This window comes from Acipenser ruthenus, chromosome 2, assembly GCF_902713425.1.
Source record: "Acipenser ruthenus chromosome 2, fAciRut3.2 maternal haplotype, whole genome shotgun sequence".
Classification (NCBI taxonomy): domain Eukaryota; kingdom Metazoa; phylum Chordata; class Actinopteri; order Acipenseriformes; family Acipenseridae; genus Acipenser; species Acipenser ruthenus.
Window position 1 is genome coordinate 27,024,666 of NC_081190.1, and position 22,693 is coordinate 27,047,358.

Here is a 22,693-nt window from a genome sequence, read left to right on the forward strand (position 1 = left end):
GATTTATGTACTGTCTTGTGTTCTGAATCATTCAGTATTCCATTCCTAAAAAAAAATGTAAAGCCTACAAACCGTATCTCCTATATGCACAACAAAGCCATCCATCAAGGACACTTTTCTTGACTGCCTTTTCCCCGGGTTGCTTTTTTACCTTCGGAATATTGTTTTTCCCACTGGACAGAGTCCAGTTACTAAGTGACAAGCTTTGCATACTGTTCAAACATCAGCAAAAAAAATCAAGAGAAGCCAGGTGCAAGTACCCAAAGGAAGAAGTGATTGTTATCATTGGTGTAAAACAAGTATAAAGTATTTGAACAACACCTGAAAGTAATATCCCCATCAAGGGTATGAATATGATAAAAAAAAATACGTTATTATAAAGGCCAACAAGAGCTACATCCACAAGATGTTCAATAGAATATTTTAACAATTTACAGGTGTATCAAAATCACAAATAGATCCCTATAGCTTGCCTGTAGTACAAAATGCATTCAAGTTTTCTCAAACATGTAATTCAGTAATTGACCCAGATTCTAATGAAGTAATGACTGACCATACCATTGGATCAACCATTCTCAAGCAACAGCTAAAAGTTGGATATGCAGGTAATTACAAGTAGAAAGGCACTTTCACTAGAACTATTGATGGAGATAAGCATTCCCTGCAGAGGATGATGAATTAAGTATTAATAAACTATAAATTAATGAATTGTCTGTATAGAAATCAATGTAGCATTTCCAGTGTTCAGAATAGCTAAATATATCAAATAAATGTTGTTGTTGTGCTCCATGGAAAATGAATACTGCTTGACAGGAGGAAGAAACTGGAGGGCCTGAAACCTCCTGGCCACAGATCTACCAACAGTAACACTTTTCTAAATGGTGGATTGACAGAATAAATGATTTGATCTAACATCATGTTTTGTATGTCAACCCAACCTCTGATAAATTGAATGTATCATTTGTTTCATCAAGCACACCGTTCTTATCCTTGCTTGATGAAACAAATGATACATTCAATTTATCAGTTTTATTTTGTTCAAGAATCAGCTGGTCAGTACAGGTATTGACCTAAATCTATAAAACCACAGTGCAGTACATGCTATTGCAGAGGATAGGTTGTTACTTTAAAAAATAAATAAACTGTGTAGACCCTAAAGCTTTTTTTTTTTTTTTTTTTTTTTAATTAAGTAAGTATAGTTGCCTCAGGTATTTTCATTCTACATATTATAAACACCAATGCGATTTACATTCTGTATATACCATGAAATAGTCCCACTTTGAGAAATTGAATGAAAATCCAAAGGGACAGCATGAAATTATATTGGATAATATTTAATGCCCATTCTCATTTAAATACCATTAATATATTATATTGTTTAGAGCTTTACAGCGTTGTATTCATTATAAGAGATATGACTAATAAGTGAAGGTGACCGCATAAAACATTTACCTGAGATCATAGCTGATTTTCTTTGTACACTGGTCTTGACTTCTGGGCTATTGCTAATTTGGTGAAGCATAGCTTTTAGATTGTGACAATAAATCACTAACATGCCCAACAGCTATTTATAAGCAGATAGCAAAATGTTCATTGTCTGAAGCTTGTGAATTACTCTACATCCAATGACAGTATCACATTACACCAGAAAAATGTTATCATCCCATTTAACACTAGTTCTGTCTCATTTTTGCAAGCTTCTTGGTATACTCAAAGGACACAGATAACAGATATATTAAGCATTCCGCCATCTAATATTGCAGTCATTCATAAAGTTTTATTTATTTTAATAGGGTGTTAAAGCAGAATTTCAAAGGAGACATAGAGATGGTCTGCTTGTGTGTGATAGACTGCCCTGTAATAGACACACTTCCTCTAGTAAGTTTCTCTTTGCCCTCTATGCATGGAAGAGATATGGGCTCACATGTTGTCAAAATCTGTATTGTTTTGAATCAATGATCATTGGATTATTAATTTTTATACTGCATGTTTACAGCTAGATGAGTATCAGTGTTGTGCATTTGGTGGCAGGGACAACATATAGTAAAAAGTAAATCAAATACAATCTTTGATCAAATTAGACTGTGAGCTATGAAAGATAATTCAGACAGCTGCTGCTTATAATCTTTTAAATCAAGGAAAATAAAAATTGAACATACAAAAAAAATCTGAGAAATTACACTATGTAACACAATTTTTGTTCCTGGGTAGTAAGTGTTATTTCCTAATTGCTTATGCCTCAAAAGTATAGAAAATGGCTATTATTCCCCACAAACTTTGCTTTTGTGACCAGGACAGTGATATTTTGAAATTTACCTATTTCCAATGAGAAAATGGGTGAATTTGTGTCTTTTCGTTCACATAAAGTCAGAAAAAAACAACATATGAATCCAAATTAACATGTATTTATACTAAAGTAATACAAAAATGACTACAAAATATTTAGAAGTGAGTAGTTTTTCAAGATTTACGATTATACTGTAAATCACTTTCACGAATCAGCCCCCAAATGTAGTCTCCCATCATGTTCTCGTTATACAGTCCTTGGTAGCGGCGTTCAAAGTCCAGTATATCCTGGTGGAAGCGCTCGCCTTGCTCCTCCGAGTACGCTCCCATGTTCTCCTTGAATTTATCAAGATGAGCATCAAGGATATGGACTTTGAGGGACATCCTACAGCCCATTGTGCTGTAGTTCTTCACCAGAGTCTCAACCAGCTCCACATAGTTTTCGGCCTTGTGATTGCCCAGGAAGCCCCGAACCACTGCGACAAAGCTGTTCCAAGCCGCTTTCTCCTTACTAGTGAGCTTCTTGTGGAATTCATTGCACTCCAGGATCTTCTTTATCTGTGGTCCGACGAAGACACCGGCTTTGACCTTTGCCTCAGACAGCTTAGGGAAGAAGTCTTGAAGGTACTTGAAGGCTGTCGACTCCTTATCTAGAGCTCTGACAAATTGTTTGATAAGGCCCAATTTGATGTGCAGTGGTGGCATCAGCAACTTCCGGGGGTCCACCAGTGGCTCCCACTTGACGTTGTTCCTCCCCACAGAGAACTCGGTCCGCTGTGGCCAGTCCCGCCTGTGGTAGTGCGCCTTGGTGTCCCTGCTGTCCCAAAGGCAAAGATAGCAGGGAAACTTGGTAAAACCGCCTTGGAGACCCATCAGGAATGCCACCATTTTGAAGTCTCCTATGAATTTGATGCCATCTCAGAAAAATGCAGATATGTATCCACTTAGGCAGCTGGAACTAAACTGAACTGGTGGGCTTAAGGCCCCTGTATTTATACTACTATTTATATTACTGGGAAGTTCTAGAAGTTACTCCAAGTTTACTCAGCACTGAATCTATCTGGAATGTTCTGGAAAATAGGTAAATTTCAAAATATCACTGTCCTGGTCACAAAAGCAAAGTTTGTGGGGAATAATAGCCATTTTCTACACTTTTGAGGCATAAGCAATTAGGAAATAACACTTACTACCCAGGAACCAAAAAAAATAATAATAATTGTTACACGATGTTATTACTACTGCAATGCAAGAATTCAGTTGTAATGTGGCGCTTGAGAGACACCTTGTGGTAGATAACTATACTTCCAAATCTATCAAGGAACTGCTATATTTACTTGATCTGTAACTTTGCATTCTATATTCCAGTTGCAAATATGGGTACTGTCGAATGAATTATATCATTTAAGCATAACACTGAACAACTGGTAAAATAATATATATATATATATATATATATATATATATATATATATATATATATATATATATATATATATTAGGCCTATAAGGTTATCACATACAATATTGTGATTTAATAAAACCTGAAACAATACTTCACAATGGCATAAAAATAGATAAATAAATAAATAAATAAATAAACAGTGGAAAAACACTGTCATGACCAGCAAGGAACTTTGAAAAAAAAAAAATCTTAATTGGGAACTCCAGTTTGAATCAATGGTGATCTCGAAATTGGGATGACAGAATTTATTTACTGGAGGGCGTTTACAGTAGAAGATGCTCTTGTGATTTTAAAATTATGTCCAGTTCTAGCAGTGAACCCAGCCAGTTAGGAGGATTCTAGGTGGCAGATACCCAGTTCACCCCCTGTTAGATGCCTGGTATCATATCTGTCAGGTTCCTGTGTATCTGAGGCTTTGACAGCTGCTGCTACTCCAGTTCCGCTCTCTTTGGTCTGTCTTCATTTTGATAGCTCTGCAGGGCTTTCAAACCCTCACTGAACAGTCTAATCCCATCTGACTGTATCTGAGCAAGATGCCTTCCATTGTGGCAGCTTATTCAAGGCCCCTCTCACGGTTTATCGGCTGCTTAGAGAAGGTGACCAGCAGATCTGGTTGTTTTACTGTAGGAATTATGATACTTTTGTTGAAATTTGAAACAGTCTCTAAAGATTGAAGGGTTCTTCAAAGGTTGTACATATATATATATATATATATATATATATATATATATATATATATATATATATATATATATATATATATATATATATATATATATATATACTGTGAGACAGCAGGGAGGGGGTTAAAACCTCTCTGCAGTAAAAACATGTGCGGAATGCACATTTGTCTTGTTTAATTGTTTTTCTGTTAATTGTTTTATTGTTAATTATCACCTGCACCTGGCTATGATTGTAAATTAGAGCCAGGTGCAGGGTTTATAAGGAGAGCAGTCAGTCTGCTCAGGGCTGCTGAGTAGGAGGTAGGAAGAGGTACTCTGCCTCCCAGCAGTCGTAAGGGAAAAGTGTGTTGTATTAAACCTGTGTGGTGTTGTTTATTGTGTAGTGGGGAAACAGCCTAGCTGTCCCACTGGTAGTCAGGGTGTTCCTGTGTGTTAGTTAGTGCTCGTACAGAGCTAGGTGTTTGTTTTGTATTTTTGTTTATTTTGGTGTTTATTAAAAATAGCGCACTAGCGCTTAAAAATCCATTTTGTGTGTGCTGGGTCAATTTTTAAAGGGGCAACAAACCTGAGTGGGTGAGTGTTTGTTTACAGTACATAAGCTAAATAAGGTAAAAATGCTATTCAGGTTATGAGCACAAAAGAAGGCTTGGAATATGTTCATATTTTACTATTATAACAATGTTTGTTTTGGTTTTTTTTTCTACTGTTATCCGATTAACCAAATATCTCTACAATTTGCCTAAACCTCTGGATTTTTTTTCCTTATTTGGACAGCCCACTGCTGAATACCCCCCTTGTTATATTATCTCTACTGCATTTTAAAGGTCAACAAGGCAGCTTTTATAGATTTCTACAGCTACCCAGTCAAATATCAAGCAGCTTTAAAAGTATTCCAACCTGTCTGTCTGTATTACTGTGTGTGCTGTATGTGTATGTGTGTGAGTATTTACAGAAGCTTCTCTTCAGAGTAGACATTACGAAACTGCATTTGGGCGGGGGGGGGGGGGGGGTGATTTCTGTAAACTTCAATGTTATGTAACTACTCTGTTTGGTGTGCCACCCTATTAGCATCCCTTCTTTCTTGCATTTTAAATTAAATGCAATCAAGAAATATACACCCCATTTGCTTTTGAATCTGTTTGCAAAGTATGTGCATTTGACAGTTGATCAGTTTCAGTTGTCTATGAGCATTGTGATATACCTGACAATGCTGAGGAAGAGTGTAACCACTGCCCAGTGGATATGAGCTTTAAAAGAAGAGCTGCTTCAAACCTCCTAAATCGCATTAAGTTCTTCCTTTTTGCACACTAACACAAACCTTTCTTTTATCTACTTAAAGCTGCTAGGACATAAAATGACATGTACTGTAAAGTAGATGCATCCTTATGGAAATGGTGATGCTAATTATGATGCTATTGAAAGCACTGAAACATGAACAAGCCTAGGTAATGGCCGTTATGTGCATACTTGGCTGGCCCAGGTCAAGTGCTGAAGGTCAAGTTGATGTATTTTTCTGCTGGATAAAATTGTATTGTAGCATTAAGAAACATAGGTAGTGGTCATTATGCGCATGCTTTGTTAGCCCATGTTAAATGCTGAAGGTCAAGGCACATTTAATATGAAATCAATATTGTGTAAAATTGGAACTAGGATATTTCATAAGTCCACAATTTAGTTTTTATAAGCAATGCAGTCTAACTGGGGCTGAAGGGGTAGCTAGTGGGTTATAATAACTGCAACTGCACCTTTTGTTAGGCATGGCTGGTAATAAGGGGTATTACGTAACTTATTTTTTCTTTGCTGTGTCTGATCAATTCTATAATTTAATATTATTTAGTAGTATTTAACATATTGTTTGTTATTTTCTTTCTTATTTTTTTCTTTATTTATTTTTTACAGAAAACATGCCTCAATACCCTTGGAGCCTGCATCTAGCCAAGCCAAACAACAGCCACCTCTATCCACCCTCACCACACCTGCTGAGAAATGGAGCAGCACTGACCCTCGTCAGATACAGGCAGATACTGCTTGTCAGTCTTGTAGACGGAAAGCTTATGTCAGTGTCACATGGAGAACTCCCTCTTCTATGCCTTCATGCAAGAAACTCAACCAGCCTTCAGCATCCCCAGCCACATGCACTTTGTCCATTACCTGATGCATGAGCAGTATACCCTTCTGCACAGTAAGCTGCAGGAACTTGTCAAACTGGCCCAGAGTGTTTGCCTCACTATTGATTTATGATCTAGTCACTGGCCACATGATCATCAACGACGCCCTAAAGACAGTGTTGTTTGCCTGCAAACGTGTCAAGAAGAAACACACAGCGGACAATATACTCCAGTACTACAAGCAAATTGTGGCCACCTACAACATGTCAAGTAAAATTTCCAGTATTGTCACTGGCAATGCTTCCAATATGGTTGCAGGGTTCCATCCTTAAGCCAAAAGCCCCTCAGGACTCCAGTGAAAGTGACCTGGATGGTGAGAGTGTGTCAGATGACAGTCCCATGGAATACCTGCCTCAACACGAGTGTTTTGCACATTCACTTCTACTTGTTGTGAGGGACGGACTCAAGTCATCAACACAGGCCACCAAAGTCCTGGTCAGTCTTATCCATTAACCTGTGCTGTTAAACTAGGGCAAAATTGGCAAACATTACATTTTAGTTGCTCTTTCTTTGTAGAGCTGGCGTAATCAGATTACTGCATGGCACGGCGGTGGCTTAGCCTGAGCATAGTTGCCCTTGAGGTAGCTGCCCACGGTCGTATGCTGGATCGGGCTCAGTTGCCTTCTCCTTTGCCCCCATTACACAAGGAGTGGTCCAGACAAATCAACCAGTGTTTAAGCACATTGAGTGACTTTAAACACCACCCATGAATTCAACGATCAAAGCAAGACGGGTCGGGTTTAATTCAAAGACTGGGACAAGCAAGAAGTTATGTTCTGAAGTCATGCTCTGAAGTGGGGGTAGAATCATGTTCTGAGAAGGCTAAGAGAGGGTGAAATCAGATCCTAAGAGGGCCCTGCTCTCTGCTGTGCGAGAGACTGAACCAGGAAACAGGACACTGCATTGATCCGAAAGCAGGTCTTTGTTATTATTTTGCTGCTAGAAACCAACCACAAAATGAACTGAAGCAAAAGCCAGCAGCTGTGCCTCAGGAAGGTCCTATAGCCCATACCAAAAGAATTGCAACAAGAGCACTTTTACAAACTACATAACTTTTCAATTGCAACACATTCTTTGAACTGTGAGTTGCATCTGATCAACTGAACTATTTCCAGTTGGAAACCTTCCAAAAAGATAATGTTGCAAGACTATTACAAGTTAACTGCTGTCTCCCTTTGAAAATAACTATTGTTTTGCTGAGAGCCGATGCAATACAATGACAAGGACAACCGTCTTCTTTTCTTTCGGTGGAACTTCAGATAGAGAGATAGATGGGAGAAACTGCAGTGTTCTCATCACCCTAAGAAGACAGACTTCTTTGTTGAAAATTCAGCATATCAAATATAAACATTTTATTACTCGAGAAATTAACTGTAGCTAATGCTATCAAGTTAGTGGATACATTGTTCTAGAAATAGAATATAACTTCCTGTTTTGGAGTGTGCAAGAAATGTATTGTGTTTGTTGAAAATGTGTAACTCAAAGGAGTTGCCTAATAAATGCAGAGAATTTAATCATTGCCCAATTTCTGAGATAATTTGAATATAGAATCAATTGAGGTTGATAACATATTGTCAGTTTGGTAGATCACGTCTAAACTAAATTAACACAGTAAAACTAATTTGATAAATTAGATATTGGAATGATGGGAAGTGTAATTAATTCTCTTGCATTTTGATATGATATATGATTGATTAAAATGAGAAACAAGTATTGAAAATACTAATGCAAAGTACACCACTTTGTGATTAATCATAATTAATATCAGTATCTTAGCCATGTATGCCAATAATGTTGTGGTTCTTGTAATCGTTTGACTAAGGAATCAATGAGCTGTATACTGTTCATGAGCATCCCTAACCAACAGCCTTTCCTTTCTGTAAGATTAGATTAGTTGTGCACACTTTTTATTTTTAAATAAAATCTTGTTTTTATATTTCTGACACGTTGTGTGACTGTCAATTACTGTCAAGGGAATTCAGGTTCTACATGATGCTGAACTCATAAGGTTTTTATATATATAATATATATAAAAAAGTGATATTATAAAATTGATATTAAATGTAAAACTTCATCCATAAAGTGTTCAACGCCATCACTTATGTGCTATGATAAAGGTTCTGCTGTTATGATTAAATACTTAAACTTGTATTTTTTTTGTGGTATAAAGGTAGGTCTATAACAAAAGTAGTAATGGTAAACAGATCAGTGTTTTTAGTTTCCATGTGAAAATAATAAATGATGAATCCTATGCAGTTTAAATTATTCCTGACATGCCTCTAAACACCATGAAGGTTACCAAAATATTTTCAGAACACCAGTCAATGTAAGCTGTTTACTGTAAATTAAAGAGCTGTTGCCACAATTTCTTAGAATTTCAGCCCTGCTTATTACAACATGGAAAGCGGCACTGTTTTCTGCAGGGATACTGGTGTTGACACTGGCAGACTTTGGAAGTTGTATAAACTAATATTGAAAACCTTCTCAAACATCTCTATTATGAGTCAATCAAGAGGATTGGTATATATAAGCTGCCTGTCTTCAGTTCAAGTTCAAGTCACTCACACAGTACTTGCTTAAGTTACCAACATGTTATTTCCTAGATCTCAGGCTGCTTTGCATTTCATTATACCAGACAATGCCTGGGATAAATTCGAAGCCAATGGCAGACATTTTAGTATCTCAGCGAAATCTACCTCAGACCTCCTTGGGCATATCAGAGTAAGTGCTTGTTACACTTACAATTACATAAGCATTCTTGAGGGTCTTTAAAACAAGCAGTGGAAAGCAATAGGCCATACTGCGCATAGCAGATGGCATTTTAATGAGTGTAGTTAAATCGTGTTATGAATGTGTTATGTTTCACATCATTGTAAAACATAAAATATACTGAAACAGAAACAGAAATATTTCAATATTTATAAATATTCACAACAATATTATTGCATGAGCCAGATTGCAGCAGGGATGTAGAAACATTTTCTCTAATCAACCATTTGGGCCGATGGTTCAATCCAGAGAAGCTTGGATGGAAGCGTCTGTAACAAGCTGCTTCCAGGGCATTGATATGTGTATTGTTTACTTGAATCTGTCACCCAGGTCAACCCTGCTTTATCAAAAGCAGTGTGAAATCACGTACCCGACCTGCATGACACCGGGTCCTGACCCAGGTAGGTTTCGACCCAGGTAGAGCATTCCAGTGTGAAATGAGCTATAGATTACTGGACCGCATCACCTTCCCAATAAAAAAATAACAGCAAAAATGGTTTTAAACCTCTCAGAACTAATCAGAATGTGTCCTTTAATAATATCACAGCATGTACTTCACAAATCACTTTCAATGGTGATGACAAGGTCCAGTAATTAAAAAATAAGTCTCTGTTATTACAGCATACAATTACGTTAATGTAGTTTGTTGCTACATTAACATAATTGTAATTATATTTGGAAAATGATATACTATGTCTGGAAAAGTAAGTAAACATAAGCAGTGTTTGACAAATATGGGGATTTCTGGATTTGTAAGCAACCTCGAGAGCAGCTTGCCCAGACCTACACTGTGCCAATCAGTGGTGGTGATTAATGGGTTTGCAATGATTAATTGCAAAAGTTAATTGGATTGGGCATCCAAGTGCTTATAGGAAGTGTCTCCACTGCTGGCAGTATTCACAGGCAATGTCTCTTACTGCAGGACAACAACCAGTGACACACCACATGGTTATGGACAATAGCATCAATCCACTGCTGTGGGAGGCCGAACCCTGATGCCAAGGGCTGACAACCAGGAACGAAAAATCAGCATGACTTGGTGAGGCAATCTGTAAAACCCTTGAACCGGGTCAAAAGTGTAAACCACAGGATCCAAGCTGTCATTTGAGATAAAGCTCCTCAAATCGGTGCTGCCTTTCCTATCCTATTCCTTTGTATCTCAATACTTGCTACAATATCATGTAAAACTGGTACATATATATGTTTTGTTCTTTTGTTATTTTCTTTTCAGGATTAGGTCCTTTTTTTAATAACTGATAGTAGGTATAATTCTAAAAATATATGCTTTATTATACTGTTAGACACCTCGCCAGCCACTCAATAATCATTTTAGTAATGATAGAGTTTAAAACTTGAGTCTGGACACATACAGAAAAAAAAAAAGTTTAGGATGAAGCACAAGGGGAAATACATTAGAACAGTTAGAAATAAAATCCAATAAAAGAGGTACACAGTTTCTCAAATGCATGATACTGTACATACCCCTTTTAATTTATACATTAATTGCAGACTAACTTTTACCTTGTGTTCCTAAATAAAGATCAACACTGTAGCTGCCCTAAACATTTTCACACTGCTATTTAGCACACAAGTTAACGTTGCAAACATTTTATTAATCCTCTTCTGAAAAACAAGTGCAGTGAATGGCAACAAAAAGGAAAGAATAATCTTTAAACATGCAATAATTAACTATTAGCTGGAAACATGCGTCTGTTTAACTTAGTTTATTATAGTTTTAGCTCAAATACTATTCTCATGGCAGGAAGAGTTATGTTCAAGGAGCATTCATCCCATAGGAATGCATTAGTCCCTGAGGAAATCTGAACCTCCAAATTTAGGGTATGCAGAAAGAAAGAAACATTTGACATTTGGTAATGTATGCATCATAATGTAAGCACAACAAAAAATATACCAAATATACTTGAATTTACCTTGAGAGTATTGAAATGACAGTAAACAGAAAACGAGCACATTCAAAGATGATAAGAACACAACTGGTACTGTATACCATTTTGAATTCAACACAGCTTTTTTTTTGACGCTTGTAAAAAGACACTTAGATCACAGACGTGTATGTAATAGGACTCAGTAAACTGTAGTCACAAGATCTCCAATGTTGATAGAAATATCACTGTAATGTTGTGCAATTTATTAACCTGTAACCAACTTTTTTGTGATTCCTATGAAAGACTACTTCATAAGAGAGTCAGTATCTCCCAGCTCAGCCAGTCAACACACAGATAGCTAATACAGTACTACAGGTCTATTTTTCTGAAGGGGTTGCTGGTAGAAGTTTGTTAATATTGTGACTAATATTGAGATTTGCTATTTCCCTTCTAGATGTTTTGGTATTCTTAAAGCTGCAGTGCTCCACAATATTTTCCACCAAAAAAATCCTTTTGTACTACATTGACAACTAGACATTTTGGCTAACCTGTTTGTTTACAATATGTAGAACTAAATAATCACCCTAATACTGCAACTATGGTATGGGTAGGGATACCTTCAGTTAATGAGGCTGTGTGGTCCAGTGGTTAAAGAAAAGGGCTTGTAACCAGGAGGTCCCTGGTTCAAATCCCACCTCAGCCACTGACTCATTGTGTGACCCTGAGCAAGTCACGTAACCTTCTTGTGCTCCGTCTTTCGGGTGAGACGTAATTGTAAGTGACTCTGCAGCTGATGCATAGTTCACACATTCTAGTCTCTGTGTTAAGTCGCCTTGGATAAAGGCGTCTGCTAAATGAACAAATAATACTACTTATAAAGCTAATATTTTTAACATAGGCTTGTGAGGTAAGACAATTCTATTGGGCACTGCACCTTTAATTAAAAGAAAATAAGGCAAACTTTAAAAAAAGTCTTTGTCAGTCTTTGGGATCTAAGACATTAGAAACAAAGAGGAAACTGGTCATTTCCTTTGAAATATGGGAATATAATGAATCTACTAATCATCTGACTATGATAATAATACTGCATCTTCTGGTGGAGTGCTTTGAATTAAAATCATCTAATCTTATTTAAATGACTCCTACATAGCCTGTAACTTATATTTTATTCAGAATATTAATAATCTAAAACATCTTTCAGTATTGTTTGTCTCTGGAGAGGGCTAGGATTTATAATAGAACATGTTTACTGTATTTTAAATATTCACTTCAAGAATCCACCTAACGTAACCTACAATATTTAACCCAAATCTTCTGTAAACAAAGGCACAGCCACTGGCTGTTGCTATTCCAAATACCCAACAACTCCACACTGCACACAATGGGTAGGCAGACACTGTAGGGAATCACATTGTATGTTTAAATGTAACTGACTTCAGTCTTTGTGCGAGTGCTTTACCTCCTTGTTATTGTGCAACTTATTTCACTTTGAAACTGTTCCTGCCCTGACACTTTAAGTTTGCTTCCTGTGTTACAGATAATAGTGTGAATATTGATATTCATACAAACAAAATAGGGACTGATTTATTGCACATTACTCAAATGTGCAATTTGCACCATGTGTTTTGTGAAAAGAAAACCTTTTTCAGTGGTCTTGAATTAAACGTACTGTACTTTAAAAAATTGCTATCCTCTGATCTATAGGTCATCCTCCGCTTCTTTGGAAACCATCAATTATCTGTGTTTGTGCCCATTGCAACAATACCTTTAACTGATAGCTTCACACAAATCTGCCAAACCTTGTCAAATAAAAGGAAGAATTACATGTTCCACTCCTCATTTCATTTACATGCTGACAATTAAAGACAGGAAGCTGAAGTTGGCTTCTTATTCACGTAGGTTATTCGCTCAGCTTTCTTATTTGCAAAAAACTGTCATATGAAACTAATGGGCTCTGGAATATGAAGGACATAGCTAACCTGTCTGTGACATACCTGAATGTTTAGTTATGGTTTATATTTAATAAATGATGCCCCTCACATGTTCTCTGATTGATAAATAAACTTTTGGGTTGAACTTGTTCATAAGATATTAATTTAAATTGTATGTCTGGGGTATCCAGACAAAATCCCACAGTACATAATCTACATGGACAAAATCCCACAAAACCAAAAATGGACAAAATCCCACACCAAGTATATATAATATAAATCATGTAAAGATGACCGCAGTTATTCATTCACAGTAACCTTCAGGTGAGGCTTTTATTTTATTTTGAAGCCCCCCTTCAGCTTTTCTGGTTGGATTCCTGCTTTCCTGTCACAAAAACTATAAAACAGGCAGAGATTAAAATTGTGAAGATAGAACTTTATTAAATATTTACAAATACTATTTACATAGATTTACCAGCTCACACGTTTTTAAGAGCAGTAAGGACACTGTGAATACAGATCCAGGGTGGAATACCTGCACTGTCACCCTGGATAGATCTGTATTCACAGATTTATGTGCTGCATCCCGCAGTCCTGCGAGCAGTAGCCACGAAAGGAGTCCTCACAGTAAAAACCTCCGATGACTCCTCATCTCCCGTCACCAACATATCCTGGTGGACAGTCTTTAAATTTGCTCCCACAATCCAGGCACTCAGAAATGGTGAACTCTTTGTAATATTCCTTTTTTGTTTCTTTGTTGTTCCAAGTTGAAATGCCTGTGAGATATAAAATATATATTTAGAAAACGATTGAGTGTGAACAGCCAATCAGCTTCCAGATCTAGCGGGCTTCTATTTCGCATAGATGCCCCCTGGAACGTTGAAGTGCTTAACTGTGAACTAAATTTTAAATCAATCTGTGCATAAATACTGGATTTTTCCTTTAACATTCTAATCTGCAACTAATCTGATAACATAAAAAGCTACTTAAACAGCAGTGTGGAGTAGTGGTTAGGGCTCTGAACTCTTGACCGGAGGGTTGTGGGTTCAATCCCCAGTTGGGGACACTGCTGCTGTACCCTTGAGCAAGGTACTTTACCTAGATTGCTCCAGTAAAAACAACCCAACTGTATAAATGGGTAATTGTATGTAAAAAAAAAAAAAAAAAAAGTGATATCATGGAACAATTGTAAGTCGCCCTGGATAAGGGCGTCTGCTAAGAAATAAATAATAATAATAAATAATAATAATAAAACAAGTAAAATCACTTCTTAATGAAGGCTCAATTCGCAGCCACTGGACAGCAAATCAACAGGAAAGACACGATTGGTCCACAATTCTGTCATCAGCTGGATCAAATAACACCCTGCCTCAAAACCAGCCAGTCAAACTGCCAACCCTGTTTCAGTTCTTTCCGCACCAGCCAATCCATTTTAAGTTGATTTAAAGGCTTTGCCTAGTGGGGACTTGGTCTACCGATCCTCCACTTGGTGGATGTGTAACCATGCCTAAGTCCCCACTTGGATAGGTAGACAAGAACACAAATGTTTTGCTATTGTGCATTTTTATAAACACATTTATGTTCTTTTTTTTAACTCATATTTTTTGGTTGTGCAGATGTTCTATGTGCCGCGCATGAATAAAAATAACATTTATATATTCATTACATAAAGGTTTCTCTAGGCCTTTTAGGTCGTTGAAAACTATTGTATTAATACTCATATGCATTACTCAACACATGGGACTGAATTAAACTTATCACATTCGTCACAATCTCCTCCTCTGGTTGGTCTGAAATAAACGGTGCTGGTTGTTTATTTTATTTCCTTCTATCAATGTCACGCCTACCCTGTTGTGTCACTGTGGAGGTGTGCGCGCGCAACTGTACCAGATTGGATGTACCAGATGCACGCGGACCTCTTGCAGCGATACCCTTCACGACCCGACGACAGTTGCTGGTTCTGTTGATGCTGTCTGGTGCTCGATAGCCCTCGAGCTGCGGCAGGAAAGGCTTGGTGTGGAGATGTCGAGCCCAGTGAAAGATCGCTGCTGTAGCGGGTTGTAGTGTGGGACAGGCCGGAAGTCTTGCAGTGCTTTGGAGCTAACCTCTGCGGTTGGGGAAGCTCTGGGAACAGTGGGCTGAAGAGAAACGAGGGCTGGAGAGGACCAGGCAATACTGATGCAGCAGGCGAGCTTGTAAGAAGGTGGTTACGGAGATACAAAACAGTAAACAAAGACTAAGGCGAGTGCGAGAATCATCAGGGAAAACAGCCTAACAGGTACATTATTAACAACTCTTCAAATCAGCACATATTCTTTATTATTCATGGAGTTGGTTGCAACACTGCGTCTGTGTATGCAGCCATGTGTGAGGCGAAACCAGCACGACAAAGCAGTAACTGAGTACCGTACCTCTGCAGCATCACTTCCCCCTCTCTGCTGAGTGAACTGGTAATGCAATATAAACCTCGATCATAAATGTAGCTTTTTATGGTATATTTCTACTTAGAGTAAAATTATTTGGATGCATTCTGGTGACAAAACATATTGTGCTGCTTGTGAAGACTGGTATGCGTACTGTTGCGGTGCTTGCATTGGCATTCAGACTTGTTCGTTGTTGAGAGGAAGTGTACTTTCACCGCAAGTTTTAGATTGAGACAAGCAAGCATTGTGTTGAATCATTTTAATCTCATGCACTCGCAAACTGCCAGGAAAGTCGTCGTAAACTAAGCACACGATGAAATGTCAATGGCATCAGCACTCTGACTCCTGAGATGAAAGCTAGGGTTTTCAGTTGTGACTGGTGGTTCATTTTCAGCCCACTGCCCAGGTGATGATGGTAGCCATGCCAGTGAAAAAAAACTATATATATATATCTATATATATATATATATATATATATATATATATATATATGTGTGTGTATGTATATATGTTTATGTATGTATATATGTGTGTGTGTGTGTGTGTGTGTGTGTATATATATATATATATATATATATATATATATATATATATATATATATATATATATGTTTCAATGAGGCTGTTGTGTTTTGTTGGCAGATATCATGTGGACTGAGTTAGTAGGGTCCCTCTGCTCAGTTTATATTATATCCATATTGGCAGAGGAAAGCAAAGAAACATTTTGTATGTACTCCTTGGTTTTGGTCTCTGACATTATCTAAACTTTTTTTGAAATAGACACTTGACCGGGAATTGCCCAGTTATTGTAAGTAAGGCTGGGCAATTAAGATGTTAAGTGTTTGTATTTCAACCAGGGTTGGAGTTAATTCCTTTTTAAAATTAATTTCCAATTCCAGTTCCGGTTCGCATTCCCCTTTAATCAATTCTAATTCCAAATCCAATTGACTTGAACAAAAAGGAACTGGAATTGAAAAAAAACAACAAAACAAAACAAAAAAAAACCCTGATTTCAAAAAGTGGCCACATTTTTTAAAACGGTTATGAGATTTATAATAAGTCTAGGCCTGCTGGGTCATTTTTGGTCGATGCAGGTTATGATTGTGAACTTTGTTTTTATCCAAGGTGGCGTGATCCATAGCCTATATTTTTTACATTTCATTTTGTTGAGCAATTTTCCAAATACAATCATACTATTGCAACTAATTAAAATGTGCTTGAAATGAATACTGAAATGTTTCATTTTTATTTTATAACACTGTTTTATTGGTTAGGTTAGCATTGATGTGACACTGATCACAGATAATTATGCCTAATTATTTCTTTACTTTTCTGAAGCTTTATTTTGTGGCAGCTATGAAAGTTATGTTTTTTGTATCATTGGTTCATGGTACAAAGTGTCAGTTTACTGCAAGAGAGAGATTACAGTTTATAATTTTAGTACTTAGGCTAATTGTTAGCTCTGTCTGGGTGGTAGTCCTACAGTACCCAATCAAAAAAGAAAAAATGTCATTCCACAAAATCTTTGGGGATAAAGGGTACTTCTTTGGACTTTAGAGTACTGCATCAGTAGCGTTGAGTGTTTTGTAAAGTACAGTACAAGTATGGTATGTGAACATATGTTTCAATCTGTAGCCTAGATCACATTTTATAGTACTCCTTCAAACAAACTAGGTGGATCACTTTATTGTTTGCTATAGGGACTGTTCTGTTGCTTATTTAGGCCCGACACTTCTCATTTGAGCACTTTGTCATGTCTGTGCCCTGGAAAACAGGCCTACTATTCGGTCTGTTGTTACTGACATTTAACTCCATTAGTAAACAATGATCTTAAGAGAATTGAACAAAATACAATAAAAAACATGTAGTAAAGTAGGATTGTCTGTAAATTGCCGGATGATAATTGTTATTTATAAAAATGACAGCTCCTTCAGTCTAACTTAATACTTTGATTAACCTGTTCAATCCCAGGAGCATCCTCCTCTTATTTATTTGCAAGTTTGAGCATATCCACTGGATTGTGCTTACAATCCCACATAATATGTTATTATTGCAATTTTCTTGCTTTCTTGAATGCAGTTTGTTTTTCAAACTATAATTTTCTGTTTTTCCCAAATGTAATACCATGTATGTCATCCTATAGTATTCAACTGGGTATTTGATGATGGAAGTGTTACAGGTAAACTGGGTATTCAAGATTGGAGAGAGACCATTTAGAGAAGTAGTACTGTACAGTAAAAAGGACAAAAGGCAAGGCTAAATCCCTATACTTTCAGCCTGTCTGTAGAAATAATTAACAAAGTGATCTGCTTTACAGTCTTGTATATTAATGCAGTTCAAAGAACAAATCAATTTTTTTGTTTTCTTTTTAACTCCTCTTTGATCCAAGTGCATAATTCATAATTCTACTGTACAACTATGGCCAAAAGTTTTGCATTACCTAGAATGTCAGGATTGAGACATCATTTAATATATATATATATATATATATATATATATATATAATATGTGTGTGTGTGTGTGTGTGTGTGTGTGTGTGTGTATATATATATATAGGAACATAATATATATTTTATTTAACATCACTTAATCAAAGAAACTACAAAATAATATCACAAAAGTCTACCAGAAGCCATAATAGTATACAGTATTTCATGTTAGATTTCGAAATGTCACATTAAAACACAGGTTTAATTCGGTTCTATGAAACAACATTAGTTCATTCTATAGGGTGATGCAAAACTTTTGGTCAGAGCTGTATTCTTTTTTTGCTTGTGAAGATAGAGAATGAGATAAGATGCTGGGCCCAGGGAAAGTGTTTAAAAGGGACCAAGAACAAAGTTCACAGAAACAGTACTTGGAACTGCAAACTCAAATCAAAATGATTACTAAATGATTACTTTTCACAAGTTTTTACAAAGGAGGATACGGACAACATGCCCCACATAAATTTAGCATAGCAGAGGCAGAAGTGTTAAAGGGACTAGGAGCTCTTAAAATAAACAAATCCCCTGGGCTAGATGAGATCATCCCAACAGTACTCAAAGAAATGAAAGAAGTTATTTAAAAGCTGCTAACCAAGATCATTCAACAGTCTCTTGACACAGGGGTTGTACCAACAGACTGGAGAATTGCCAACATAATACCGATCACAAAAAGGGAGACAAAACCGAACCAGGTAACTACAGACCAATAAACCTGACTTCTATTATATGTAAACTTATGGAAACTATAATAAAATCCAAAATGGAAAATTACCTATATAGTAACATTGTCCTGGGAGACAGTCAGCATGGTTTAGGAAAGGGAGATTGTATCTAACTAACCTGCTTGATTTTTTTGAGGATGCAACATCGGCAATGGATGATTGCAAAGCATATGACATGGTTTGTTTAGATTTCCAGAAAGCTTTTGACAAAGTCCTGCATAAAAGATTAATTCTCGGGGCTCCCGAGTGGCGCATCCAGTAAAGGCGCTCTGTGTGGAGTGCAGGATGTGCCTTATAGTCTGGACGTCGCAAGTTCGAGTCCAGGCTATTTCTTTGCCCACCGAGGATGGGAACTTCCAGGGGACGGCGCTCAATTGGCCGGTTTTCTCTGCTTTTTCCAGAGAAAAAACGACTAGAGACCTGTTTTTTGCGTCTTTTTGATGATGTCGTACAGGGTCTGACATGGGACCGGAAAGGGAAAATTGCGATGTCGGACCAGGTCCGACATAGGACCGCAAAGGGTTAATTGAAAACACTGCACTGGTGCCCAGTTTTATTATTTTCTATATTTTCTTTTAGCCCACAGAGGGCGCTGTTGTCCGTGGCCTGAATACCGTCACCGGTAAACAGGAGCATAGAAATATTAATACTGGTATAAACAGTTAAATGTTGCCGCACTCATAGGTGCTTTGAAATAATAAATAACAAAAGAAAGAAAAGGGAAAATAAAACTACAAAATAAAGGTGCTGCTTACGCAGTGCCCCCACTGCCGCTAAGCCAGTCAGCTCGGGTCTCCGTCCTACGCTGTTATCTACTATACACTGGGGTGGCCAAGGTTCCCCTTCTGCTCATACCCGTTCCCTCGGATACTTAACAGTTTATTTTATATATTGTTTTATTTCTCTAGGCTGGCTGTATTTCTCAGCCATGCTTGCCTATTTTCTTCTCTCGCTCCAACCACTTGTGTTCCTGCCTGGACTATGTTTACACTGGCCTTCTCAGCCAGCGTCTCTGGGTCTTCCCAATCACGGCCACCCGAATGCATAACCAAGCGCAGTACTTATGGGCCAAGCAATCCTCCAAGGCCTGCCTCTCAGCCACTCAGAGAGAGATAAAGCCAACACACCCTCTTCCTCACCTCTCCATGTCATCGCCATGACTGACAGGCAGATCTTACGAGGCTGCTGCCCTCTTCCTGCAGAACCACGCATGTGCTAGACAGTCAGCACAGATCTCCCCTGTTACACCCCCCTAAAATTTTGGAATCCCCCCCCATTGGCTGCAGCATAGGAGGGAAATCCTGCCAGCACACAAAAATGAAATTCAAGGGGAAGCTATAAAAAAGGCCAACAAAATGCTCTGATATATAATGAAAAGTGTTGAATTTAAATCAAGGGAAGTAATGTTAAAACTTTGTACATGCATTAGATCTCACCTAGAATACTGTGTTCAGTTCTGGTCACCTCGCTACAAAAAGGATATTGCTGCTCTAGAAAGAGTGCAAAGAAGAGCAACCAGAATTATCCCGGGTTTAAAAGGCATGTCATATGCAGACAGGCTAAAATAAATTGAGTCTATTCAGTCTAGAACAAAGAAGACTACGTAGCGATCTGATTCAAGCATTCAAAATTCTAAAAGGTATTGACAATGTCGACTCAAGGGACTTTTTCGACCTGAAAAAAGAAACAAGTGGAGATTAGATAGAGGGGCATTCAGAACAGAAAATAGGAGGCCTTTTTTTACACAGAGAATTGTGGGTCTGGAACCAGCTCCCCAGTAATGTTGTTGAAGCTGACACCCTGGGATCCTTCAAGAAGCTGCTTGATGAGATTCTGGGATCATTAAGCTACTAACAACCAAACGAGCAAGATGGGCTGAATGGCCTCCCCTCGTTTGTAAACTTTGTCTATGACTGTCTTTATGAGCATGTGGAGGAGGAGGAAATCAAAAAAGTGCTTCAACAGTGCAACCAATTATTATTATTATTATTTGGCAGACGCCTTTATCCAAGGCGACTTACAGAGACTAGGGTGTGTGAACTATGCATCAGCTGCAGAGTCGCTTACAATTACATCTCACCTGAAAGACGGAGCACAAGGAGGTTAAGTGACTTGCTCAGGGTCACACAATGAGTCAGCGGCTGAGGTGGGATTTGAACCGGGGACCTCCTGGTTACAAGCCCTTTTCTTTAACCACTGGACCACACAGCCTCCAAGTCAAACTTCAGATGTCACATGAGGTGCTTTTCATATCATCTTGCTAGAAAATCATCTCAAGAGTACAGAATATTTCGAGCTACAGTCTGACCAAACTGAAAAAAAAAAATTACAAAGTACAGTAGTCCCTTCCTAAACTGGACATGTCTCGAGACAGACGGGTTGACCGGTTTGAAATAAAAATCTCTCGCACACACATTTTATAGGGCTCAATTTATTTTAAATGTATAAATCATCGTGCTGAAATAACATTTACGTGTTCTTTATACACACTACAGTATGTAAAAAAATATATAAATATGTATAGTAGGCCTATACAGTATAGAGTAAAATCAAATTAATACCTAGTCTATAGGCTGCTGCAAATAATACCGGTATCAAAAAGTAAATCATGCCACTGCATTCTCTGTACACATTACTACTGTATACAATGCAGACATAATAAAATATTGTTATTTAAAATTGAAACTAAGTTAATTTAACATTATCTTTCTTTTTTTTTTTTTTTACTATAACCTAATTAACAGTTAACACAAAACAGATCATGGTACCGCATTAACATATTACAATACTATACAATACCTTGCATATACTCCACACACTTTACAGAAATAATCACTCATTTTAAATATACATAGAAAATGTTTTAGTGTACATGTAAAACACACAGCCTACCTGCTACTTTTGTTTCCTGTTGGTATCAGTCAGGATTTCTTTTCTTTGCAAAAAGCAATTAAAGACTTCAAATTCAAGACTGGTTTTAAACCAGTGGAGTCCAGCAGTATTTCTGAAAACTTCTCTCCCTTTTCCAACTGTTTGATCACAGTCAGTTAAAACTCTGTAGAGTATGAGTTTAATCCCCTCCCTTACTCTTGTTCATAATTTTAGCTATTTAGTAGACTACTTGTATCGGTGTCTATATTAGAGAGGCAGTACTGTTATTTTTTGTAACTAGTTACAATTTTGTTCACTTAACTTGTAACTGTAATGGATTACTTTTTAAAAGTAGTATCGCCAACACTGAAAATGCCTGCATACAATTTCTCAGGGTGCTTCATTTTGATACAGAACTGCATCTTAAACTTCGTGCATTGATTAATTTGTCTGTTTTAATCCAGTCTGTTCAGATCACTATATGCAATATTAAAAAACAAAACAAAACAAAAAAAACAAAACAAAACAAAAACAAAAACACTTCTAGTACTGTAATTTTTAGAGCAACAAGGACATCTGATTGTAAAACTATCCTTGGTTTCTTTAACCTTGCTGTCATGCCCTCCTCTCACATTCCATGAGGCCCATGACCGCAGAGTAGCTGGTGACTGAAAGGTCATTTCATCACCTTTAGTGGATGTAGCTTCTTTTAATTTTGTCCAGCAAGGTGCTTATCCAAGAAAATGGAAATAACCCTGAAGAATGAAGGGCATTAGAATGCATTAGTGAGTGGCTGCTTGGATGCAACATGCATATTTTAGCCTTGGATTTCATACAGTAGCTTAAGGTATACTGCATGCATCATCTAGGAGTCATTTTAATTTGATAAAATGGTTGAGGATGAGAGCCTGTGTGAGCATTATTGTGGGTTGTAAAGAGGATATTTTCGACACCAAATCCATGGGCGCGAGCATTCTGCAGCCCTGGTTTAACCTGCCTGGTGATT

The 22,693-nt window shown here is 37.4% G+C and overlaps 1 protein-coding gene across 13 annotated transcripts in view; it reads left to right on the plus strand.

The window, feature by feature from the left end:
- The first annotated feature begins 15,038 nt into the window (after window positions 1–15,038).
- LOC131698785 (inositol hexakisphosphate and diphosphoinositol-pentakisphosphate kinase 2) overlaps window positions 15,039–22,693 on the plus strand; it is a 50,167-nt gene continuing 42,512 nt past the window's right edge. For 6 of the 13 annotated variants that reach the window (XM_058992900.1, XM_058992914.1, XM_058992917.1 and 3 more), the window contains exon 1: window positions 15,041–15,463. The gene's annotated coding sequence lies outside the window, so the exon portion shown is untranslated. Of the gene's footprint in view, window positions 15,464–18,702; window positions 18,787–22,693 lie in introns of all 13 variants that reach the window. The other 7 variants (XM_058992883.1, XM_058992895.1, XM_058992919.1 and 4 more) reach the window with 4 other exon arrangements.